This window comes from Patagioenas fasciata, chromosome 4 (assembly GCF_037038585.1).
Source record: "Patagioenas fasciata isolate bPatFas1 chromosome 4, bPatFas1.hap1, whole genome shotgun sequence".
Taxonomy (NCBI): Eukaryota; Metazoa; Chordata; class Aves; order Columbiformes; family Columbidae; genus Patagioenas; species Patagioenas fasciata.
This window is the reverse complement of record NC_092523.1, coordinates 79,438,707-79,458,987: the sequence shown is the minus strand read 5'-3', so window position 1 is coordinate 79,458,987 and position 20,281 is coordinate 79,438,707. Positions and strand designations below refer to the sequence as shown.

Below are 20,281 nucleotides of genomic sequence, written 5' to 3'. Positions count from 1 at the left end.
AAGGACCCCTGGGTTATTGCAACGATAGGAAATCAAATGAAAAATAAATTATGTTAGACAGAATGGCATAAAAAAAAAAACCCAGATATCTGTTTCAGAAAAGCACGGGCACCTGCAAAAAATAATATTTTCTAAGCTGCATGATATCCTAAAAGTGACATCCAGAAGGTGAAAAACCAGCATAGCTGCTGCCAGGAGGAGGGAGGGAAGGAGATACTCAGGGTTACACTACTTACCAGGTTATCCCTGATCGACATCTAATGCATTGAGAGATTGTAAAACTTTACTACTGCTTCCCAACGTCAGGCTGCTTCTGATGATGCCATTGAAGCACCAAAGATCTGCAAAATTGTTGTTGTCCCATCTTACCTGGAACTCTACAGATTTATGAATGAAAAGGGAAAAATGAACTGCCTTGCCAAGGTTGAGTTCTCTGATAAATGTTTTGAATGGTATTATGAGTCTAGAGGGTGTGTTCTGCACTGACCGTGACCCACCGCAAATGACTTTCAAAAACAAACAACTCACCACATCACAACAAAAAAGCAAAAACTCCATGGATATTAAGGGATTATTGAGAACAATATTTTGAAATTTCTGGGGTGCAGCATCTGCAGAGTTTGGAAACAAAAGAACAGATTCCCCTTGGCAATTTTTCACACCCACACGCTTCAACTTGAACTTCCTAGCTGGGTAATAGGTTGATTACCAAATAATTCAGTTTTCATCCCGTGGGAAATGTCCCTGAAAGAAACTTGTTACGTGACCTCAGCCTCCGACAATCCAACACGGGTTCTGCTCAAAAGTCTCATTAATTTCTTCTTTAGTCTTGGGTTTCAGTGCTCTGTTCACTAACACTCGGATTCTTTTTTGTACCCTGTCTTCTCCCCTCTTCTCTTTCCCTTTCAGCCTTATCTCCAGTTGTTTTCTCTGCTCCATCTCCCATCTATCCCTGACTTCACCTGTTAAGCTTCTGCATTCCCTCACAGTCTCTCTCAGGAACTCATTTTTCAATCACACCTATAAATAAATCATATCCTGCACCTTTAGAATATAAATACAATACCTAAAAATGAAATAGAAAAAGGTAACCAAAGTCTAATAATTTCTATATGTTTTCTATTTTCCATCCCAAACTTTTACTCTCAGCTACACATTCCAAGTGACTCCTTCAAACAAAGCTATTTAAAATAAATTGTAACTTCAGTTTCCCTGGTTTCCAGCTGTAGTATTAACTTAGAGTTGCGTATCTATTTATTTTCCAAGACAAAACCTAATTGCTGTGCTCCTTCTACGTCCACTTTCCTGCAGCCCAAACACAAGTACGTACGGTGGAGAAGTAACAGAGCTTGCAAGAGAGGAGCACAAGCATTAAGAGAAAACTATCTTTATAAATCAATTCAATTCAGAAGCCTACGTTAGATTTAAATCAACATAACTGAATTATCATGGAAATAAGAGCAGGACAGGTCATCATTTATACTCGGGCCCTATTTTTTGAAAGTATAAATAGTATTTCTCCAAAGGCTTATGATATCCTGCAGTACAGTCAATCGGATGTTACAGGTTAGCTCCATGATTCCAGTGTTGGGTATTAACAACAAGTTGTAAAGATTTTTATATGAAGGCTTAATAACTTTTTAACTCATTCTAGAAAGACTTCAAAATAACCTTTTACATCATTAGACTTAGTCTGGCTTTATTTCATTTAAACAGAAAAGCTACAAGACTGAAATCAAACAGTCCAAGTGCAACAGTAAAAATTGCTGTCATTTCAGAGGTGTCATTATTTTCTAAGAACAATGGTGCTAATTACAATACGCAATGAAGAACACCTGGAATCTAAATAGCAACTTATGCTTGTATAAAGACATCCATTAGCTTCACCGGGCACTGAATGGGGCAGATGGGTCAACGCAATTTTACTCCGTGTCTCAGCCATTAACGGAGTTCACAGGGGAAGGAACAGCGCAGCAAGCAGCTGATGACAAAACTGCCCCAAGCGCTCAGCGACTGCTCGAGCCTGCCCATCAGGCACAATTTCATAACCTCCCGAAAAGCTTTCAGACTCCTGACAACATTCTGTTGCTGTCATTACAAACGAGCTCATGACATTTCTGATTTTACTGAAAGGCAGCATTCTGGCCTTACAAACACTGATTCCAAGTGGGAATTTTTGAACCTAAGTTTATGAAAAGTTGCATTCTCCGCTATCCACAAGTCAAAGTAACAAGATGCATCTTTACCACCTCCCAGCAGATGGAAGAGATTAAAACTTCACATCTTTATTTCCTCTTGGGGCATAACATAGACAGAATTTATGTCATTGGCTCAGACGTTCTGCATTGGTTGAATTTCACCTCCCCCTCTTTTGGGAATGAATTATTTTCTTGAAATAAATCACATATATGCGTATATATATATATATATATATATATATATATATATATATATATAAAGCCCAGGTACCATTAACCTCACAAACGTGAACTTGCCTTCGAAGACAAGCTTTTAGATTCCTCTCTAACTCAATAACTGCTAACTATTGAAAGCCTAGTAATATTAACCTTTGCAATCAAGAACCTAGAGTCTTCTGGCCTACTGATAACATGCTAACACTGATGGAAATTAACAGCAAGTCAGTCAGCCTACAAATGAAATATTCAGACAAGTATAAGGCTTCTACTATTCAATTTAGCTCATTTAGATAGCAAACAACCTCTGGAGCACAGCACCACACTGTCTGGACTCCCATTGTATTTTTCCTTACAAAATGCCCTCTCACCTGCAAATGTTTTTGTGGCTGTTTCCTGAAATTCCTCAATACTTGAAACCTGAAACACTTCCCTTGCTCTGGCCCATGCCTGAGAGGTGTGAACACGGACTCAGAACTGGATTTACTAATGAGAAAGGACAACGGGAGCCTCATGCAATGGTCTTAGTAAAATCATTACTCGATTTCTACAGCGAGGCAGATTCTTGTACGCAAGTAGTGTCTTTAGAAGCCGTTCGGGGTGTGCTCCATGCACCTTTTCTGTGTGATTTTCTGGGTACTCCTTACCTCTTACCTCCCAGATCAATTCTGCACAGTAAACAGTTCCATTGGCAAAGGCTCCTTTGGGCTGGCACACTCAGCAAAGTCAAGATCAAAACATTGTGAAAGATTCCTTGAAGAGTGCACTTTATAGAAACTTTCTCCTTTTACACAGCTGTCTTCCACTAAGGGCCGAATTACAGACTTTTCATCGCTTTCATTTGATTTATACTCATGTTTCACTCTTCTTGCTTTGATTCACCTTCGCTCTGCTTCCAGCCAAAGCTGAGGAGCTACAAGAGGAGGATTTCTGTTCCACAGCAGAACTCGCTCACTGGTGCTTTGATTGCCCTAAGCCTTCAAAGACACATTCTGGGGAATACCTCCATACTGCCAGATTGTTTGGGGGTTTTTAATTCTATCATTTTTGCATCGTTGCAAGATTTGTGCTCTGAATCAGCAGGACATGGAGGGTTTCAAAGAGCTGAAAATCTAGGTTTCTCCACTCAGAAGAGCGGTCAAGGCAATGAAAAGCAGACACCCACCAGCTCCAGAAAAGGGGTCGTGGTTAGAGGAACGCACAGGTGAAGGAGGTGGACCAGGAGTAGATTTGAATGGTGACAGAAAAGAACTCCTCTGCAGTTGCCAAGCACGCAGAAAAAGAATTAGCAGGAAACTAGGAGAGTTTCTGGTGGTACCTCCTCTCCAATAAGAAGCTTTCTGTTGGAACCCTGCCTGGCTTCTACGTGGTTTTCATTAGTTTCTTATCGAAACTGAAACATCTTGCAATTGGCCAGTTTCTATAGAAAACTGTGATTTTTTTGTCTCCAATGAAAGCCAACCTGCTGCTGACTGTGCTTCACCAAGCCCCTAATGACTCAGACTGTGATACCTCCACGTTGGAAATACCTTCCTCCCCTCACTGCAAAGCTATTTTCCCTTTGTACAGAACACAATCAGACCCCAGACTTGCAAGGCTTCTGCGTTAAGGTGAACAAGAACGACCTGAACTGACACAGCACACGTTCTCCAGTCAGTTGATCCCAAGGACACTCTGCGGTTCTGAAACTGCCGAGTTTAAATTCCCGGTATCGCCTTGGAGCCCAAGAAGTAAAGGTTCACGTTTCCAGACAAAGGGAGCAACAGTTCTCCCTTTTCAGATGACCAGTCCAAGGAACATTATTACAGTTTGGAGATGCATTAACCTTTGGTCACGGTTACTCCTTTACAAGCACACTGTGATGAATGGATTTTCTGCAGTTAAAAAGGTTGATGTTCATTTGAAGAAGTGTCGCTTTATCAGTGTTACAAACACGCCATATTAAAGTGTGTATAAAAATAATGATGAGGGGAAAAAAAATAAGGTTTTTTAAATCCTTGCATTAACTTTATGAACTACACATACAGTTCCTTAAACAGTAACCGTCACACCTCATTTATAGTCGGGACGTCACCTTTCATTTTCATTGGTTATTACTACTTTAAACAACAAAGCCAGGGAGATAAAACACAGGAAATTGCATTTATAAGAACACAACAAAACTGGCAGGGTGACCCAGAATCAGATGCAGCTTCCAAAATCACCGTGAAATTGATCTTTTTGAAAATGACGAGATTTTCAATTGTCAGCATCCCTTCAAAGCAGTACTTTTGACCAGTGCTTATAAATACCTGTTATGAAGGCACAAGGGAAGAAATACATTGGAAATTAATGTTATGGCACAAGGTTAAAAGAGGAATCAGAGTTAAAAGTGAAAAAAGAAAGACACAAGTAATCAGACATTCAACGGTAGCCAGCGCCAATACAGAAAAATGGTGAATGTTTTCACGTTGCTGCTTTCATTAGACCAAACCACATAGTTATGTCCAAGACAGGACAAGCTGTGACACATAGAAGAATGCGGTTTTTCACAAGCATAAGAGAAGGTAATTTTACCCGATTACATAATCTTCCATTGCTGTTTCAACAGCATAAAAAATTAAAGTACAGTCAGACACAATTAGTCTACTGTTGTGTTATCTATATACTCAAGTATCTTAAACTACAACACACATGATCCCCCGGGATACATTGTTTATGGTTTATTTTTATCTAAATATAAAATGAAACACAACTGGATGTCAGTTATTCAGGCCTGATCATGGTCTAATTTTGAGGGACTTAACAAGATCTATGAAACCCTCCTGGGATTTTTTTTTAATTATAACAAACCGGGAAGTGTGGCTGAAGATCTCTCCTTTTCTTTCAGTTGCTTATACTGGTTCTGTATAATCAACTCAAAACAATACACAAACTGATTTTGCTGTTCTTCAGCCACACAAAACTTAGGGCTACCTTCTCCTACAGTTTTCCAAAAGACCAAGTTCTCTTCATTCACTTACAATAAACTAAGCATCCCATTCACGATACCTAACCATGTAGGATTTCAGCTGCTCTCTCAAAGTATGAAATAACCCTAAAAAAAAGGAAGAGTGCAGCCAAAAATCTGCACTTCTCATCCAGAAGTGACCCAACCCACAGCATTTCAGGGCAGTTCACCCACTGATAAAGGAGATTTGCCAACAGCAAATTACAGCATGAAAGAATTCATAGCGCTTCAGTGTGTTCTCATGCACTTTATTAAAGGAGTAAAAAGGCCTTTATTTTCCAGTTAACTGTGCTGTTGTGGCATGTGTCTTTCCCACTAAAGTATAATTCAGACAAGAGTTAAGCAAACACCTGCTACCTGCCAAACACAAAATAAGCAACATAAAATGCGGCTCATGCCCCTCTCTGCACTGCAGAACGCGTGCAAACAACACTGCAGGATTCACTCAGACATAATGAGCTCTTCCAAAGGTACATATTAATAAAAAATTTAGAAAAAGACTTACAGAATTATGTTCGATATGTCATGAGGATGTGTTTTCCTCTCACCCTACAGCCTGGATTAACGTGTAAATCCTCACCATAGCATATAAAACAATTTCAGAAGGGCTGTGGTTGGGTTATCCAGACCACGAATTGCCTACAATTACTCCTAGAGCTGCTTCACTAGCAAATCAACGTCACAATTTTGGTGTCTTATCATATACATATTTAAAAAAAACCAAAACAAAACACACACATAACAAAAAAAGCTGTCAGTCATAAACCAGAAATAACTTGGGTATCTCTTGAATGCCTTCGTCACTCAGTTGGTCCAAGAACAGATCAAGAACACAACCCTGCCTGGGTATTGCATTTAATAATACAGCCTGTAGACCACAACGCTGACCTCTCGAGATGGGCCTGAGGGCAGACGTGCCTTTTCAACTAAAACGAGCTATTAATATTTAATTCCACGTGCACGCAGTCCTGCTGCCAGCTCTCTCTTCTAATTGCCTGCCATGGGGTCTTAGAACCAGAAGCCCCTATAAGTGCATTGAATCTAGAAGTACTTATGTCTGAGGTGTATACAGTTTCAGGTAATGCAGAGCCATGGTCAGCATGACCCCAAGCCACTGATATTCTCTGATTTCTTTTTCATCTGCATTTTTACCAAGAAACAAAACAGGTGCGGCACCAAGATGAGACCATTGCATTGTAAGTATATATTAGCACATACCTTCTTCCAGTTAAGAACGCTCATCTCCCAAAACTATCTTCAGGTAGGAGCAGAAATCCCACTTTGGGAAAGCCAACTGGCTCTACCAGCTTGTTGTTAAGTTATTGCACCAGTACTAGATGATATGCTCTGAACAAACAACTCAATAGGTGGAAGATTCCAGTAATACAGATCATCTTATAGTCAGCCTAACAAACAGCAGACAAATCTCTTCTTCCCTTTTCTCTCTTCCTCAACAACAGCAGCTCATCATCAACAGCAGTTGGTGATTGAGGCTGAGAGCCATCTGCTATTATATGTAAAATGCGGGACATCTGTTCAGGTTAATGGTCAGGTGGGTTGGATGGGTCACAAAGAAATTTGTTGAAAGGGTGGTTTGCATGCATCAATTAGAGAGGGAAATGGGAGCAACTCTGAGAATTACCTAATGATTTTTGTCTGAGAAGCCCGAAATGTAGATAAACAAGGAAAGAAAAAAGAGCAATATAAACTTTAAATGACAGGAGATTCTGTAGCACCAAACACAAATACTTAACAACAGAAACAATAGTCCACATGTACTTAATTCCTGTCTTATTAACTGTGTTAACAGAAATCAAAGAAAACTCATTTGATGTGAGGATATGCAACATAAAGCAGTGATGTCTGTATTCTATCTAAACTGACGTGTTTATGTAAGTTATGTGTCTGATTAGTAGTAAATATTACTGTCATGAATTCTCAAAACTATAGCTTACAGTTTTAGGCAGCAAGACAAGCAATGGCTGCCTGAATGGTAAAAAACCCTTTTGTCTTGATGCCTGAACATTACCTTCTAAACAGAAATAAATGATCCAAAAAAAAAGCCCAACCGTGGAACTATTCTCTCCTTTGCACAGAAATTCTTCTATAGATGTGCATTAATTCTGCATGAATATTGTCAAATCTTTTCCTGCGGCTGTTTTCCGTGGAATGACCTTGTGCAAAAAAACAAGGGAGAGCTGGAACTCCGTGTAGCACGGGAGTGCTAAAGGACCAAAGCCGTCCGTGCGGACCGGGAAGAGAAAAAAGCTCTTCCTCTGGTGTTCAGTGGGAAGATGTTGCCCTTGCACTTGCTTCCCAACCCAAACAACGCGATGCTTGCCCCATCATCATTGGACTGGAAAGCTGGAAGTACGTTTTCTATTTAGCTGGATTTCCAATATCAACGTCGTTTCATGGGGATAAGGAAGACTACTGACAAAAAAATTATCATAGAGCGCACTGGACTTTTAAGTGAGGTGACTCGCTTATTTCTAAAGAATCATTAGCATGGTTGGGCACCGCTATATTATATCAACAACAAATAGAAAAATCACATCCAAACTTTCCATCGGGAAAAAAGGTGCTTATTGGTGGGGGCTGGAAATCTTAAATACCAGTGACCTTGATGATACTGCTTCTACTGTCACAGAACAGAATGAAAGTCAGAGAGTTAGAACTGAGCTATATTTTCCTGGCTCCTCCAGCAACATGTCAGCAAACTGACTCAAATGACAGTGACAGTTGCTAAACCTTTCTTCAAGGAGCAGATCAAAGTGTCAGTGTGAAACAAAGAGGACTCTGGTGGTTTTTATACAGATGCTCGTTGTCTTTCTACTGAACGGGGGTTTTATTCTCATATGTTTAGCTTGGTTTGGGGTGGGTTTTTTCGCTTTTGTTTGGTTGGTTTTGGTTTTTGATGTGTCCCCCACTTTCATTTTCAGTACAGCCACACTGCCAGGCTAAACGTTAGATTGAGAAAAACAGTGTGTTTCTGAGAGCTTTCCAAAAAGTACCAACAGAATCAAGAAAACAGTATCTTCATAGAGCTGCGTCTTGAAGCTCATTTCTTCAGACCCCAGCACAGCTGGGAGATGATCTGCTATTCCCTTCTAAGAATGGACAGGGAAACACCATTTCCTGAAAGACCAGGAAAACTATTTGAAACCTTCACACAGCTTCAAGAAAGCTGCTAAAGCCCAGGATGGAAATTCTGGTTGAGACAGAGCTAAAGACTCAGTCCTAAATTGAAACTGGATCCCATCTCAAGTGAACTGGTTCCTACTGGTTACCTCAAAATGCTTTTCCCTTTCATTTGTTATTTTCTTCCACTACGGACTTAAAAGAAATACAAAAATAAGAAAGTTTGAGTGAATTAAATGCATGAATCTTGTCCACCTCATCTTAAAGAACCCCAGAGGCCAAGTCTGCTTAGTGCAGGTTTAACCTTGATAGTACGTACAAGCTGAGAAAATCCCCTCCAAAGATCTCCCCGTTTTACTTCCTTCACATGAATTTGAACTAGAAGTCTTGCAAGAATTATGGCTTCAGGAGCGTGAAGATACAATATTTGAATTAACAAGCAAGAAGCTGACTTTTGTTCACGTTTCTTAAACACTCTGTTTTGGTGAACACATATTTAGCTGAGACATTTGGCAAAGCAGTTGGAAGGAAACCCTTGCGATTCAGGATCAAAGGAGCTACGAGCACTGGGAAGACCTCCAGCAAAAGAACACATAAAACTGGGAAGAAAAATAAAGTCTCCTAGGCCTATGGAATAAAGGAGCAGGGAGAGGTGGGGAGGAAAAGAACACAAACCACACAAAACACCACAGCATAGAAACTCTACATTTCCCTCTTTTTATTTCAAGTTATTTTCAGCTCTTTCTCTTGATGTAATTTTTTCTTTTAACCATTATCATCACTCTTTGGATTCCTATCAGGCTGAACGCCACCCAGAACAGTGCAGCCCTAAGGGCACGGTAGTACATGGTAACACAATTCTCCTTTCCCTTCAAAATCAAGTCGGGAAACAAAACTGGCTCGTAACTTGGAGTGGTTTTCTAGAGGCACCACTCAAGGGTTGTGTGCCTCATAATATGACCTGTTAAAAGCAAGTAGCGTGTGCTCTTATGTCTGTATTCCATTAAGGCATTTAGGGCTGTCAGAAATTAAATTCTGAGTCAACAATCAAACACGCTGTATGTCAATGCAAACCTGAACTCTTCAGCCCGGTGTATTTCGGACCATGAAGACGATACTGCAGCAACTTAGTTAAATTACGCTTAGCAAAACCTCATGACTATCATTCAGTTTCATTCTTAGTTACTCAGATTAATTAAAAAAAATAAATAAAAGCAAATAGGTGTAAGAAAGCAGCAAGGAACTGATTTTAACTGCTCACTCCCCTGCTTTTATTTCACCGTCTAGAGCCATCTTTAAAACACTCAGATAGACGAGTGTTGGGCTTCTAAGAGCTGACTGCCCCACTCCAACATTTCAAACTGCTCTTTGAAACAGGTTGGCTACAGACAACAACAAAACTCCAAGAGCATGCTACGGTCTGATTCCTTGGGGGAAACTACAATGCCTTGGAGAAAATCAGCTCCACTCATACTTGAGAAAGAAAATAGTTCTTTCTGAACAAACTTGGAAAGTTCCTCATGTTCTTTTCTCCACTGTTTTTTCCTCCATCCTATGCTTCTCTACATATTTCCTTACCATATTTTCTTCTTTCTTGTACTTAAATTAGAGGAAAAGATGTCAGAGCAGTAACTTTTTGAATTACTGGACTAACGCCCCATGTTCTAGGTGAACCCTCATGCTATTTTTGAAATATACAGAATTTCCTCTTGTAAACAGTAATTACCACAACATACGTAGACAGATACGCTGTTAGAATGATAAGTGAAATCTGTGTGTGCAGAAGTGAAGGCTGGTGATGTGAGAACGGAAATAAAGAAGGGTCTGTGACACCACATCTCACTCCTTTGGGCAACAGCTCCCCAAATTTTCACTAATATTTATATGTGCTTCTTCTCTTAAAAGCGTATTAAAATGTTATAGATATTTTCACATGAAACTCTAGAGAAATAATCTAAGAAGACTGTCAGCAAAATTTAATTTGGACAAATTAAACATTAATAAACAGTACAGCAATAAAAACTGATCATTAGCTTAGCTACAATTATGTCTTCTGTAGGTTTTAAATAGGCACATTTTATTGCATTTTTTAATAGCGTAGTAAAACATTTACTGTAAGCCACACTAGACACAAATCATATAAATACGGAGCTTTTGCTTCAGTGTGGTTTGCCCACATGGAACGAGCTCCTTAGAGCTCCTCAGATTTAGTATGTGACTGTGTGAAAGAAGCTCCTGCAGAGCAATCTGAAACAACAGCTAAAGAAATCTTACCTAGAGAATGAAAAAAAGGATCAGAATAGTTGATATATCTTATGCAGTGTTACAACTTTAAAGAGCCTCATCTTATTTATTCATCATTGCATTTGCATTAAAAACAGACTTCTGTGGAAAATGTACTACTAAAAAAATGCAACCCAAGGGCTACTACTAAAATATAAAATAGAAGATAAGCTGATTTGCCTGGGCAATGAAAATCACTCTCCAGTTTAAGTCAAGATGCTTTTTCATGATGTTAACGAAAAAAAAGGTAAATCACAGTACCAGTAAGTCAACTATACTCTAAGCAATTAATACTGAACAGAAATCATTCACACACTAAGGTGTTTGTTCTGGAGGGACGGTAGTACTAAGAAGAATGGGAAAAACACTATGGTGAACCGTAAAAGATTTGTAGATTATTTATAATCCTTAGATTTATTCCTCGTTCTACCCTGACACCAAGAAATTAATCTAATGACTCAGAGTTTGTTGACAACATCTTGCAGGACCTAAGTAAACCAGATTTTGGGCCAAAATTTTTACTTGCTTCCTCTTCGTAGAGTGGTCTGCGCTGGGAAAGGAATATTATTGTGTGCAGAAAGTCCTTAAAATATGGACCTCTGTGCGTCATTTCAATAAACTGGACTCGTCAAATCCCCAAACCTCCCAGTGTTGAAAACCTGAAGCTGAAAATCCAACGGATAAACACAGAGCTGAGCGTACGGTGGCCAGGCAGCAAGAGAGATGTTGCTATGCAGCATTGCTAGAGCCCTCTCCACATAACATCATCCAGAACGGCAAATATTTGGCTATCCATGACTCAAAGCACACAGCACTTCCCATCAAACCGGAAGCCTTGGCAATTAGAGATACTTGAGTAGCACTTTGACCTCTCAAGAGTTCAATAATACTGCAAAACTGGCCACATCATCACCGGATTTTAACTTTCTGTGATGCTCTGACACTTGTGCTGGTCTGTATCTAAATTTGTAACTTTGAGTAATGTAAAATGAAGAGACTCTCTGCCTTTTTTATAACAGTGTTGGTTGGATTTTTAATCACAAGTATCTTCTAACATGTAGACGGGTGTAACATGGGAAGACAATAGAAACCAAGATCGTTGTATAAGTGCACACGCTCAGATAAACCAAGGTGCTGATGCTTATTGCCTCTGCATGCACAGCTAGGAAAACTGGGCATGATCACCTTATGCATATATTGTTTAGTTATGACCTTAACTAAGAGGAGAAACAGAAACAAATGATCAACTGCACGTGTGACAGTTCGTAAGAAAACCCATCACAAAATCCTGACAGGATTTTAATTATCAGGAGACTTAATGCTGTGCAAAAGATAATAAATGTCATGAAAACAAGTAAAATAGAGAGTATGTGAGCAGCATAATGAAAACCAATAACATCTCCCAATATGTGAGGGTAAGAGCTATGATTCATTTTGCAGCCGCGGTCCCATTAGGTTGATAAGCTGTTCTTGTCAAAGTTACAGGGACTGTTAACCAATCACTTTGCTGTTTCCAGCAGCTTCCACAGTCATAAACCATAGAGATCCAGTATTTGCATGATTCATAGATAATGGTTCATTACCTAGACCACCTGATTTCATCTTCAAATGGAAACCTCTTTGCCATCAGGAGAACTTAATCACATGAACTAGAGGTCAGTTCCCTTGAATTAAAAACTCAGCATTTTCTTCCTTTGTACCAAGTGACTACGGAAAAGTTTAGGCCAATATCAAACCAGCTTCTACTTATAAAGTTTCCTCTGCACCGTAACTATTGTATCTGCAGAAAAAGAGCCAATGCATAAGGTGGTACACAACTGCCAAGTCACCAGTGAACTGCATCCCCGGGATTGATCGATGCTCTTTCTCCTGGAAGCTGACTTGGGTGTTGAATTGCGCACACTAACCCGAGAAAGCTTATTTTATCTTGTAAAGGTCACGCAAGTACTCAAACTGGGATGAAAATTTAAAACACTACATTAGCGCATTTCATTTCCACAATTTATACTCTTCATGACTGATTTAGTGCTATTAAAGAGTTACAAAGAATATATTCATGAGACTGAAAATATCCATTAGATTTGGAGGACGGACTATGGATCAGCAGTCACTTTTTTTTCCCCTTCTTTACATCAGTCTAGTCTCAGACTTTCTAGTTTTGCATCTTAAACACACAGACTTAGCCCTGAGCGTGACAGCATGGAGTTGAGCACACTGTCCATGATGCATTAAAATTACAAATCAAATTAATTTTATGTGCATGTTACGCAGTTGTTGCTTAAAGAACCACCAGAAAACAAAGCTAAATTGATTAGGCTCAATATTGGCTTGAGAAAACACAGTCCTGAGGTTGAAATATGTTACGCTTGCCTCCTGGATATCTCTGTTAAACCTCTCTTTCCATCATAGGAGATAATCTAAAATTCAAATAAATAAATAAATGTTTTTAAAGAAAAAATATTAAGAAAATAAGAAGAAGGAGAGAAAAACAATACAATTTGCCAAAGGTCATACAACACAAAAGTGGCTCAGTGGGGTAGAGATTTAAGGAGCTCCAATGTCATTGTAAAGCCATGAGTCAACAGTCCTTCTGGGTACGTGTTCCCAACAGCGTGTGGTGCACAGGAAAAGAAACACATCATTTGAGTACTCGATTACTCGCTTCCTTCAAGAGCCAGCACAGTTTGTCCCCAGCACTGAGAGTATGGCACACGTATAGACACACTTCATTTTGTCAACTAAAAATAAAATATATATATATATATATATATATATATATATATATATATATATACACACACTGCCATGCAATGCAGATTTAAACTCAAATGATCTGCAACGGCAGATGATCATTAGCTGCTCCTTAAAGCACCTGCATTATGTAAGAACACAGTTTTCTGGTCCAGCTCTTTTGCGACAAATGTCAGGATGCTGCAGCCTTCACTGAGCAACCGAAAACACAAAATTGTGCTGGCACAAAACGGTATGGAAAGGTGCCACGCAACTTGAAGCCAGAAGCATCCCATTATCAAGGAAACTTAAAATGCAAATACTATGAACCTTCTGAAGGAGAACCAAAGTAAATTAAGGAAAGCCTGGCAGGTTGTATCTTAGTGAAGCGCGGTAAATTTGTACAGTCAGTGGAGACACCTCTTCCACAGTAGAACTCAAGTGGCTTCAAGCTGGCATCGGTGTCACTTTGAATTCAAGAGCCAAGATAATCAAAGACTACAAATAAGGAAGAAACGGTTCTAATTCAGCCCATGAGTTACTTTCCTTCAGTGTTAATTCTTTTAATATTTTATTCTTCTTGATACCTTCTTCGTCTTTCAAGTTATTATTGCTACTTTGGACTCCTTCAAGGTAGCTTAATAAATGTCAGGCTCTGTAAATAAATTTTACAGCCCTGTATTAATTTCTCTACTTTCTGGAGACACTTTTTGTTTTAAACAGTTGCAGTGATATAGAATACAAGATGACGGTATAATTAATTTTGAGGAAGAGAGCAATATTCAAAATAGAGCTGGGGAAATTCGCTGTAAGTCCTTGAAAACACAGCATATTGTGTTACTTTCTACAGAAATAAAGGTGGGATAAATCTAAACATATTCTACATATTTTTCTTGAAGCTGGTTGATTGGACAGTATCAGAGGCTACCCCAGATCATCATCTACAATTAAAAATATAAAACAATGTACCAGTGTCAGTCTTGGATGTCATTCAGTGACTGACCCCCCAAGAATGAAGCAAAAATGATCTGTCTGTGCAAATATGGCTTCCCTCTGGAATTAAAAGAGAGCTGAAGAGGTTGTTGGTGGTTTGTTTGTTTTGGGGGATGTTTTGGTTGTTGTTTAGATATATACATATATATATAATTTTTTAAAAATTATTATTATTTTTTTAAGCTAAGAATACAGAACCAAAATCCAGTATAAAATGCTTGACAGTAACTGAATGCAACCAATCAATGTATCCAGAGGCAAAAGTGATGACCATGGCAAGAGTTCCCAAAGAAGCAATAAGGGTTCTTCAGTGGTGCAAGACAAGGCAGAAAGCAAGCGCAGGGCAAACAAAGCATACTTGCCCAATCCATGTCAGTAATGTAAGAGAGGTTATCTAGAAGTGTGGCTTCTTAGCCATTCGGAAGCCTGCAAACCTTCTTCAAGTGATAAATATACAGGGTATAACAAAACTGAGTAGCTCGGCTACTCATACGCAAGCAACTAAAGCCTCAAATGCTTGGTGGACCTCACACAACAGCTACGACCGCAATTTTCCATGAGCCAGAGGCCGGTTTATATGTAAATACAGAACCAAGACAAATCAAGTCCAGCTCAGAAAAATTGTCCGGCACCTCCAACATCTGAAAGAGTCATTCAGAAGCCTGACAAGCTTCTGCTCTGCTTTTGATTCCCCCTGCTCTAGCTCAAACAAAACTATCATCAAGGCCTTTGGAAGATCAGCATTGTTGTTTTTTAGGAAGCAAACAGGGACTTCTTCCTCTATTTCCAAACGAAATTTACTCCCGTCCTAGTACGTTGCAAGACTCCCATTGATGTCAGTGGAAACAGGACCTGAAATCACACTTGTCCTGCTTATCCTCTAGCGACCAAGTTAATGGTGCTACTGTCACCAGCTATGCAAGAGGAGTAGGAAGAGAGTTGATGATTTTTGTTTTAAAACGTGTTGGTTAAGTTACCCAGCCATAGGTCTTACAGTAAAAATCAAAATAAATCCTAAAAAAAACAGGTGAAATACTGACTAACAGTCCAGATTCCCTGCACAGTAGTTTCGACAGTTCTTCTCGGCTGAAAGCAAAAGCATAGGAAGAGGAAATTCCCTATGATCATTTAAAGAGCCTTATTTTGACTTTTCAAATGAAAAAATCCTAATCTTCAAAATGGGTTTGCCAGCAAAAGCTGTCTTGAATTCTGCCTTGCAAAGGAGAAAGCCCTTAAAAGTCATATGAAAGTTTTAAAGGTTTATTCTTACTGGAAAATCCATTTAACCAAACATTCAAGGAAGACTTTCCTTAGTGCAAAAGGAGCTTCTGAAAACGTTTCAAACAGCTCCGGGGGTTTCAGCCTCCTGAGGTCAATCTTCCTTGCACAGTCACTGCCAATCTCAGTATCAATCTTCTTCGGAACTGCCAAACCCACTGCACTGCTTGAGAAACCTTCTGCCAAGTGGAAAATATTTCTCTTGCAACATTGAGAAACGTAAGCACAAAATAAAAATCAGTTCTCTTTACTGCAGCAATTAAATTGGAAAAACTTACTAGAGAGATATCCACGGTCTGAATGGTATCACAGCTATCCAGCACTGGGCTCCAGCTCGCTAAAGCAAAAGGTTCCCATAGCCCTAAACAGAGCCAAGACTTAGTACAAGAATTCAAGTATTCAGAAGGTGAAATATTTAATTGCAGCATAAAACATAAGTCCTTGAGAGAGAACGGGAGAAAAGAGGTACCTGAATGACCACGTGAATGAAGGTTGTTGGGAAAACAAAGGTCACCGTGATTCACGTAACCCTTTTCAGAAACGGATCGCTTGGATGAGCGCCAAACGAATTCATTCACCAAAGCTTATGTTATTCTGCAGTGTAAATGTGTATCATACTAAAATGTTACCAAAAGGCAACCCAACACTTTATTCTTCATAACTTTTCCAAAAAGCTTCCATAGTAACTCTACTTGATTTATGGAGTTAGATCGTTACAAACTACCCAACTGACATTTAGGGTTTTTTTTTTAAAATAAAGGTTCACGTAAAGCTACCCAACTGACTTACAGCAATGTATCTTCTGCTAGACGCGTCTCAACTCAATGAGAAAAAGGCAGAAGTAGTAGGCATCTCCCACTTCACCATATTTACGATCTTCTTGGTTAGATTCAGTGCTTTTTCAGCAGTATATCCCTCTGGGCCCCTACACAAAACAATTCTTGTTTAGTTTTGTTTCCCTGCTGTGCCAATCATGGAGATGAGCACAATCAAAGGGTTATTCCAACTTCTTCACTGCTTCTGCCTTACTTAGGGATCATAGCCATTAATATATCTCTTTCAAATTTGATTCAAAATAAGATCCTGATTCTGCTGTCTCAGCATTTTGGGGGACGAGAGCCTTTGTTGTAATTTGTAGTATTCTAACCTGGTTGTTTCCTGAACTTCTACTTTCCAACACTGAGTGGGGAGTTCCATGTTACCCACGTGGTCCTTCAGTATTTCTATTACGCTTTGCTTTTTGAGATTAACAACGTTTCTGCTATTTCTTTGCAATCGTTATGTTGTTGCTTGGGTTTATTTTAACTCCATGTAGCATCTTCTGCCTTTCCAACCTACTACTTTACAGAAGCATCTTTCTAGATGCTTTATTTTCACCTGCAGGAAACTTGTGCTGAAGCAGCATTAATGTGTTTTGTCTCCTCTCTGACTCTGTGTGTAAATACAGAGATATATACATACACACAAAAGTGCGTGTGTGTGTCTGTGTGTATATATAAACACACATACGTATACATACACAACCCTGTGTGTATATACACATCCCTATTTGATTGCAGTGAATGGATTTCTGAAGTAGAGCAAAAAAACCACCTAAGTCATTTCTGTGTTTTGTGTTCCCTAATTTTACTCTTTAGAGCAGATACACTCGACAATTGTTTTGGCTTTTGGTGGCGTTTTTTTGCCCATTACCCTATTAACTTCTCATGCAGTTTCTGCTCCATTATTTCCTTTTCAACACCGGGTCCCAGATGATTTTCTATCCCGCCATTTTCAGCTCGCCTATTCCATTTTCCTGTCTCAAAGTAATTTTTTTTAATTCCCAGGTAGATAAACAAACCTTTTCTATTTGCTGTTATTCAATTTCAGCTTATTGATCTCAGACAATTCCTGAAAAATTATAGCAATATGATTTTACGTCCTTTGGGACTGTGATTCCTGTTTCTTAATGAAATGACAGAGAACTACTCATGATTACTGTAAGCAGGGTTACCAATAAGGGGTAATTATCTTTGAATCATCTTGCTTCTGCATTATTTAGGGTTTTCTTTTTGAAGTCACGTGCGAGGCTACTGAAGTTTTCACTGTATTGCATGTGGCAGGCAACCCTTCCTACATGGATGGAAGTCGCATGGGTTTGACACGTTTGCCTTGTAAAATTATATTAACTTATTCTTCTTGTCTGGGTTCTTCAGAGCCGGTTGTTCGTTAATTTACTCCAGCCTTTTCTCAACTCTTGGAGTCAGAGAAGACATTGGTAGATCAGTCTCACTTGCTTTTCCTCTTTTGAAAGATTAATTACTATGTTTGCCCTTCTTCAGCTCTCTGGGGCAAACTCATCCTCTCCGAGATAAACACAGCGCTGTTTTCCGAGCCATTGATTCCCTTAGTTCCTCAGGGATTGGAAGTAAAACCTCATCAGACCTAACTGACTTAAATACACCGAGCTGGGATAAATATTCTTCGACTGGTACTTTTCCCCTTCTGGCCTGTGTTCCCAGCCTACTGTTGATTTTAACCGCGTTAAATTGTTATAAGTAACTTTTTTTTTAAAGCGCCTGAAACAAAGAAGAAAATGGAGCATTTTCAGGTTCATTTGAGCTATCCGCTATTTTCTCTTCTTCCCACTTAAGCAATGGATTTATGGTTGTCATCTGTTCTCTTTTAACACCTGATATGATGAACAGAACACGTCTATGGCCTCTTAATGTCTTTTAGTCACTGGAACTTTCTGTATCTTTTTAATTTTGTTCTTCCCTGTTTGTGTCACCCTTTTCTATGTGCCATTAGCAAGATGGTGCTATTACCACTTACAACACAGTTCTTTCTGATTTTAAACAGCTCTGACTAAACTGTATTTTTCTCTTAATATACTTCCTCTCTATGTTTTACATCAAAATCATTTTGTGTTGTGCTTTTGATATTGGCTCTTTAAGGAACCCTTCCCAAGACCTTTATCCCTTAAATGGCTTCTTCTATCTAATTATTTTCTAAGTTAGCTAAAGTCTACCTCGCAGCGCTCATTGCCGTTGATTTTCTGCTATCATTCCTTCTTTTTCTGATAGTCAGAGATGACACTCAGTGGTCCAAGTGGGCCTTTGAAGTGCTATGTTTCTAAGATGTTTTCAGAACGCTTTCATCCTAATGGCCTTGTGCTGTCAGACTCGGAGCTCTGTCTTCGCTATTTGTTAAAATCCACTCTGAAATAGTTGCTCCCTTGGTTATTTTCTCCACCTTAGCGGGTCACCTTTTTGGGGCTGGAGACACAGAGAAACTGGAATTTCTTTCAAGGTGTTTTAGCAAACACTGATTATTTTAGCAAGCTTTGATCTCAGCTGTATTTGTTAACTGTCCTCCCGTGTGCAAATCTATTATGATAAGTTTCCACTTATTATTTCAATGTGTCTTAATTTTTCAAATCAATCTCAAACTGTTTGACGTGGAGGCAGCTTTACAGTGAAATTTGACGGTATTTAGTATGCTTCTACAAATACGTTTACACACTGAATGCATTTTTTCTGCTCCTGCCCTTCAGGTAGGTATTGACATAGTAAGTTCCACATATTTAAGGAAACCATAGAAAAATATTTGGGGGAAAGCAATGCAACTTCTTACTGAAAACTCCATGAAACCTCCCAGCACACAATATTGTGGCAATTCCTACGAATACATCAGCTCATTAAATTCTTCACACAGGAAGAAAGAATCAAACAAATGATTTTCATATGCTGCATATTCTCAGTGTAGCCACTTGATGAATCCTGCATGCAGCTGGGATCACAGTCCATCAAAAACCCTGTCCCAGAACTCAAAGACGAAAGACTCTTATCTCATTAAAAGTTCATTGGCACAGAGCAGGTACGAACAAGTGAACGTACTAGATTGGGTGACATGTTCACCGAAATAAAAATACAAAAAAATCAAGCAATCAAACATTTGATAATTACTATAAACAACTACATGAAGTCTCCTGGTTGTTTGTTTTTGGGGGCTGGGGTTACTTTGTGGTTGTGGGGGATTTTATAGGGTTTTTTTGGTGTTTAAATTGCAATGATGCTCATGAGGATAACAGTTAAAGAGCAGCAAAGAATCTGTAAAGAAGGCTCTGATCTGACTTCCCTTGACTGCTTTTTTAAGATCACAAATTCCTGTATATATTAGAGAAAATGGTCATATTTTTAAGCAGTATAGCATTAAAAAAGTATTTCAGAATGCTGGGAAATTACCGGTGTTCAGCCAGGAAGTAGATCTTCATCATTACGATTTCAATCACGCCCTAAGTCCAAATGTACAATAGTTTGGGTTTTTTTTTCAATATTTCTAAGCATTTCACTGCCCAACTGAAAACATTGGAGCAAACAACAGATCAGTCCCCTTGCAAATGGATAATCATGAGCAACTATGAGAAATGTTTTGCCGTACTCATGGAGTCTCCTTGAACAGAGTCCAGCGT

The 20,281-nt window shown here is 39.1% G+C and overlaps 1 protein-coding gene across 9 annotated transcripts in view; it reads right to left on the bottom strand.

Annotated features, from left to right (window-relative positions):
* Positions 1 to 20,281, bottom strand: part of GRID2 (glutamate ionotropic receptor delta type subunit 2) — a 554,341-nt gene that overhangs the window by 462,638 nt on the left and 71,422 nt on the right. Inside the window, exon 1 of one of the 9 annotated variants that reach the window (XM_071808264.1) lies at positions 6,622 to 6,716. The exons of the other annotated variants lie outside the window; for them this stretch is intronic. The gene's annotated coding sequence lies outside the window, so the exon portion shown is untranslated. Of the gene's footprint in view, positions 1 to 6,621; positions 6,717 to 20,281 lie in introns of those variants that run through there. 9 annotated transcript variants of the gene reach the window in all.